Genomic DNA, 6,420 nt, shown 5'->3' on the forward strand with positions numbered 1-6,420 from the left:
ACCCAGCTTTCAACCCTGCGGGACCGGTGCTCCGCTCCTATCGCTCCGGCGAACAGGGTCCGCTACGCTTTCAACACCAGCGCCCGGCAGAGGGCTTGGAGAAGGCTCGCGCGGATCCTCGGTTCGGATCGCCTGGCTTCGCGGGAGCGGCCTTCGGCTAGGGCCGACGACGGCCGGACCGAGCAGATTTGGACCGGGGTGCGGGGCGAGTACCTGCCTCTCTCACGAAGGGAGTGTCACCGGTAAGAAGCCTCTTCCCACGTCTGCTTGCCGACTTACGCTCGCCCCGACGAGAGGCCCAACCGAAAGAGTGGAAAGGGGCAGAGATTTCCAGGGTCGCCCCACCAGGGATGCAATACCCCAGTGCAGACAGTCGGCCCTGCCCCGAACCTACTCGGTGGTTTGAAGGTTAACCTCTTGGGGAAAAGCAGCGATTCGCCTCGCGGTGCGTGCCTCCGCGGATCTAAACCCCCTCGATCGATGTGGGGCCAGAGGACCCCTTTTCCCCGTACGAAACTGTCAGCTCACCATGGGCTCGACGTCCGTGGGTCGGGGAGTTGAGCGCTTACGCGCGGCGGGACCTTATAACCTGCAGCGGCTGAGGAGCGAAGATTTCCAGGGTGGGCCCCCGGGGATGCCATACCCCGAGCAGCCTGTCGGCCCCGCTCCTAGCACGCTGGCAAGCAATGGAGTCTTCCCCGCGGCAGCCACCGCCCTCGCCCTAGCCTCGCCGTCGGTCGATGAAGAACGTCGTTCGCCCTCCTCTGGCTCGGGATTTGGAAACGGCCTGGCCTTCGCCTACTCCGTCGGGCAACTGCCTTCCGCCAGCCCCTTCCCTCGAATCCCCTTCTTCCATTTTAGACCCGATCAGGGGATTGGTCAGCCCAGCCCTGGGGTAAGAAGAGGGGTTGGGGTCGGTTCGGCTTCGGGTGCCCCGCTCGGCCAAAGTTTCCCCTCGCTTTGGAAGCACGCGAGGTCGCGGAGGGTGTCGGGGTTATTTTTCGGCTCCCTGGCTTCGCGGGAGCGGCCTTCGGCTAGGGCCGAGGCCGTCCGGCCCGCGCAGATTTGGACCGGGGTCCGGGGCGAGTACCTGCCTCTCTCACGAAGGGAGTGTCACCGGTAAGAAGCCTCTTCCCACGTCTGCTTGCCGACTTACGCTCGCCCCGACGAGAGGCCCAACCGAAAGAGTGGAAAGGGGCAGAGATTTCCAGGGTCGCCCCACCAGGGATGCAATACCCCAGTGCAGACTGTCGGCCCTGCCCCGAACCTACTCGGTGGTTTGAAGGTTAACCTCTTGGGGAAAAGCAGCGATTCGCCTCGCGGTGCGTGCCTCCGCGGATCTAAACCCCCTCGATCGATGTGGGGCCAGAGGACCCCTTTTCCCCGTACGAAACGGCCGGCTCACCATGGGCTCGACATCCGTGGGTCGGAGAGTTGAGCGCTTACGCGCGGCGGGACCTTATAACCTGCAGCGGCTGAGGAGCGAAGATTTCCAGGGTGGGCCCCCGGGGATGCCATACCCCGAGCAGCCAGTCGGCCCCGCTCCTAGCGCGCTGACGAGCAATGGAGTCTTCCCCGCGGCAGCCACCGCCCTCGCCTCGCCGTCGGTCGATGAAGAGCCGAGTTCGCCCTCCTCTGCTCGGGACTCGGAAACGGCCTGGCCTTCGCCTACTCCGTCGGGCAACTGCCTTCCGCCAGCCCCTTCCCTCGAATCCCCTTCTTCCATTTTAGACCCGATCAGGGGATTGGTCAGCCCAGCCCTGGGGTAGGAAGAGGGGTTGGGGTCGGTTCGGCTTCCGGTGCCCCCGCTCGGCCAAAGGTCCCCTCGCTTTGGAAGCAGAGGGTGCCGGGGTTATTTTCGGCTTGACGCCTAGTCCGGTCCCTGCCGGTTCCCGTGGAGGCCCGCGGTCAAAACCAGCTCCCCGGCTGTCGGAGCCGGAGCCCCGCAGCCCGAGCGGACGCACCGAGTCCCTCATGTAAGGGATAGCCGCCCCTACGGAACGGCCCGGACTGGGACCAGGCACCCCCAGGCGCCGAAGGGGTGGGTCGGCCGTGTTGCCGAAGCTTAGCCGGCGCTGATGACCGCAGCCCCTAACGATGCCCACAGGCGGGGGAGCCAAGGAGGGCACTAGGAAGACGTGGCGGGGTCGGACGGCTCAATTTCCAGGGTGGGACCCCGGGGGTTCAGTACCCCGGGCATCCGGTCGGTTTCGCCGGCGCGACCCCAAGCCTTCCACGGCCCCCTTCGTGGGTGCAGGGATACCGTGCAGGGTGCAGGCTTAGACGCCAATTCCCCAGAAGTTTTAGGGATAGGGTTTGTCCGGGCGCCACCGCAGCGACAACCTCGCAAGAAGCTCTCTTCCACAAAAGCACGGGCAACGTTCGTGTGCGAGTGTTGGTCTCCCATGGTCTACCGACTCCCCCGGGCGGCCCAAGCGTTACGCCCACGGCCGGGCCCTCGAGCAGGCGCACCCCTGGTGCCTCTCGTAAGGGAAGGCTACGGTCCTCAACCCCTCGTATGGCGGGGAGGGCGCATTTGAAACGCTAAAGGACGAGCCCTGTTCGGGACCTGGCGGGGATCCGCGGATTGGCGAGAGGGATGGGTCTGCCGTTGGTCAGAGGGGACGCACCCCTGGGACGCAGTTTGGCATTAGCGACCGATGGCCCATCTACGACCATGTACTCCGGGAGCGCCAAGGAGGACGCGGGTGGGCTTTGGGGGCAGACTCAATTTCCAGGGTCTGGGCGCCGGGGGTGCAATACCCTTAAGCGCTCATGTCGGTTTCGTCTGCCGCCCGCCTCTGGCCCGGCTCCTAGTGACGGGTGCTGTGAACGTGCGATCGTGCTTGCGGTTGAAGAGTTCAAAGGCTACCGCTGGGGATAACACGCCCGGGGAATTAGAAACCCCCCCCTCCGCTACAATCTCTGCTTCTGCCGGACTCGGAGGGGAGCCGCCCGGGGGCGACCGCTCCCTCTCCTCTTCCGCGGCGTGCCGCGCGCTTCGCCGTCAGCAGCGGAGCGAACCTTTTTCTCGGTCCGCAGCTCTTCAGGCGTAGGCGGGCAGCGCTAACAGGGTACACTGGGGACCACTCGACCGCAACCGCTCCTCCGACCGACGAGCATACCTACCGCGGATACGCCACGGTGGGTCTAAGCCTCGTCGCCGCCGCGAGGAGCAGGCGGGAGCCGTCCCTTTTCGTGCTGCGGAAATAAACCGTGGACACAGAGGTGTGTCTGCGCTCTCCGACCGGGCCGGGGGGCGATTGGACTTGCCCGAGGGACACTAGGCGAGGCGCTGCCGCGGGAGCCGGAGCTCCGCGCTGGACGCTGCCGCCGCCAACGCCGCCGCCCCCCACCCACGGTACGGTGGAGTACGCCCGTTCCATACGCTTCGTAGCAAACCTCAGCCGAAGCAGAGAGTCCTACCGCTGTGGCAGGAGCGGGGCCGTGCGAGGACCACACTGGCACCGCGCTACACAACCTTAGGCAGAGGACGACAGCCGCTCACGGGAGCGGGGGATTGATGCGCGACCAAGACTGAGGCTAAGGAACGCTTTACCATAAACCGGCCGGGGCCAATACCCCTGACCGAGCAAAGTGCCCTGCCCCGCCGGATCGCGCTGTGTCAGATCGATCAAAAGAGCGGAGAGCCGAGACTCTACCGCTGGGAGTTTGTGGAGAACGGCCTGGCTTGCGTCCCGTCCTCCCGCCCTCGACCTCACATGGCTAGCCTCACCCGCCGGGAGCCACCCCATTGGGACCGTAGGGCGGAGAAGGGGTCTCCGCGTCCGGAATTTACTTGTGGAGAACGGCCTGGCTTACGTCCCGTCCTCCCGCCCTCGACCTCACATGGCTAGCCTCACCCGCCGGGCGCCACCCCATTGGGGACCGTAGGGCGGAGAAGGGGTCTCCGCGTCCGGAATTTACTTGTGGAGAACGGCCTGGCTTACGTCCCGTCCTCCCGCCCTCGACCTCACATGGCTAGCCTCACCCGCCGGGCGCCACCCCATTGGGGACCGTAGGGCGGAGAAGGGGTCTCCGCGTACGGAATTTCTTGTGGAGAACGGCCTGGCTTACGTCCCGTCCTCCCATGGCTAGCCTCACCCGCCGGGCGCCACCCCATTGGGGACCGTAGGGCGGAGAAGGGGTCTCCGCGTCCGGAATTTCTTGTGGAGAACGGCCTGGCTTACGTCCCGTCCTCCCGCCCTCGACCTCACATGGCTAGCCTACCCCGCCGGGCGCCGCTCCATTGGGGATACGGTACGGCAAAGCGCGACGCCGCACGATGCCAACACTTTGTGCAAAAACCTGGCAGAGTCGACCAAAACCTCGCTTCTTTGACCGGTATTTTTGATGCTTTTCTCTGCCGCCGAAGGTGCACTGAGGGTCGGATCGCCCAAAATTTTTACCGGTCGTTTTGGTCTGCGGTTCTTCCGAGAGGTGCCCGCCTGACAGTTCTTTTTCAGCAGCCTCCGAAAGGCCATCCAGCGGGCAAGCCAGGGGTTGGCAGCCGCCGGCGGTGAGCCTTCCCCGGCCGGGGCAGACGGCTCCGACCGCAAAATTTTTTCGACTTTCGCCGAGGCCAAAACCCCATGCACTTTTAAAGCCTGCCCGCAGCGCCGTCTCCTGTCAGACGTCCCTTGCCGCCTGCGGTGGTCCTCGCCCGGCAGAGAGAAGCCGGAGTCGCCCCCTCTCCGGTTCTTTTTCACCATTCCGGAGCTCTGAAATCTGCCGGACACCGAGTGACCGAGGACGCTTCCAGGAGGGCGGCAGCGAGAGGCAGAGTGCCACCGGTCGGGTCGCCGGTTCTCCCACACTTTGAAAATTTTTCGCTTGTTCTGGTGGGATGGAGAGAGAGCGTGGCTTATGCGCCCTCTGCCCGCGGTCCGCCCTGGCTGGCCTTACGCCGGTGGTTCGCCAGGCCACCGGCACCTTGTACGGCGGGGACGGCGTGGCTTATGCGCCCGTCAACCCACCTACTCGCCCCGGCTAGCCTTTTACCCGGAGGGCGCCACGCTCCGGGTACCAGTGAGCGGCACGAACCCAGTCATACCATGCCGCTCACCTCGCGCCCTCTCCGGCCTCCGCCGCGGAGACCTCCCGCTAGGACCTGCGGGGGGCGATTTCTGCCAAAATCTACAAAGTCCCCGATGGTTAAGGACGTAGACTGTTGAGCGGGACCTACACACTCTTGTAGCCGATGGGGCTCGCCATTTCCCGCAGAAAATGGACCACCTCCCGCAGAGGAACATGAAATGCCCCTTCCCGCGGGACCCGAAGGACCGCTCTGTCCGAGCAGGCCTCCAGGACCACGGCACGCAAAAGCGACTCAGTCCCGCTGGCATTACGGATCTGACTTTGTGCAAAAACCAGGCAGAGTCGACCAAAACCTCCCTTCTTTGACCGGTGTTTTTGTTGCTTTTCTCTGCCGCCGAAGGTGCACTGAGGGTCGGATCGCCCAAAATTTTTACCGGTCGTTTTGGTCTGCGGTTCTTCCGAGAGGTGCCCGCCTGACAGTTCTTTTTCAGCAGCCTCCGAAAGGGCATCCAGCGGGCAAGCCAGGGGTTGGCAGCCGCCGGCGGTGAGCCTTCCCCGGCCGGGGCAGACAGCTCCGACCGCAAAATTTTTTCGACTTTCGCCGAGGCCAAAACCCCATGCACTTTTAAAGCCTGCCCGCAGCGCCGTCTCCTGGCAGACGTCCCTTGCCGCCTGCGGTGGTCCTCGCCCGGCAGAGAGAAGCCGGATTCGCCCTCTCACCGGTTCTTTTTCACCATTCCGGAGCTCTGAAATCTGCCGGACACCGAGTGACCGAGGACGCTTCCAGGAGGGCGGCAGCGAGAGGCAGAGTGCCACCGGTCGGGAAGCCGGTTCTCCCACACTTTGAAATTTTTTCGCTTGTTCTGGTGGGATGGAGAGAGAGCGTGGCTTATGCGCCCTCTGCCCCGCGGTACGCCCTTGGCTAGCCTTACGCCGGTGGTTCGCCAGGCCACCGGCACCTTGTACAGCGGGGACGGCGTGGCTTATGCGCCCTCTGCCCCGCGGTACGCCCTTGGCTAGCCTTACGCCGGTGGTTCGCCAGGCCACCGGCACCTTGTACGGCGGGGACGGCGTTGCTTATGCGCCCGTCAATCCACCTACTCGCCCCGGCTAGCCTTTTACCCGGAGGGCGCCACGCTCCGGGTAGCAGTGAGCGGCACGAGCCCAGTCATACCATGCCGCTCACCTCGCACCTTTTCCGGCCTCCGCCGCGGAGACCTCCCGCTCTGTTCTGCGGAGAGCGATTTTGGGCAAAATCTACAAAGTCCCCGATGGTTAAGGACGTAGACTGTTGAGCGGGACCTACACACTCTTGTAGCCGAAGGGGCTCGCCATTTCCCGCAGAAAATGGATCACCTCCCGCAGAGGAACATGAAATGCCCC

The sequence above is a fragment of the Engystomops pustulosus genome, unplaced genomic scaffold (assembly GCF_040894005.1).
Source record: "Engystomops pustulosus unplaced genomic scaffold, aEngPut4.maternal MAT_SCAFFOLD_506, whole genome shotgun sequence".
NCBI classification, from domain to species: Eukaryota; Metazoa; Chordata; class Amphibia; order Anura; family Leptodactylidae; genus Engystomops; species Engystomops pustulosus.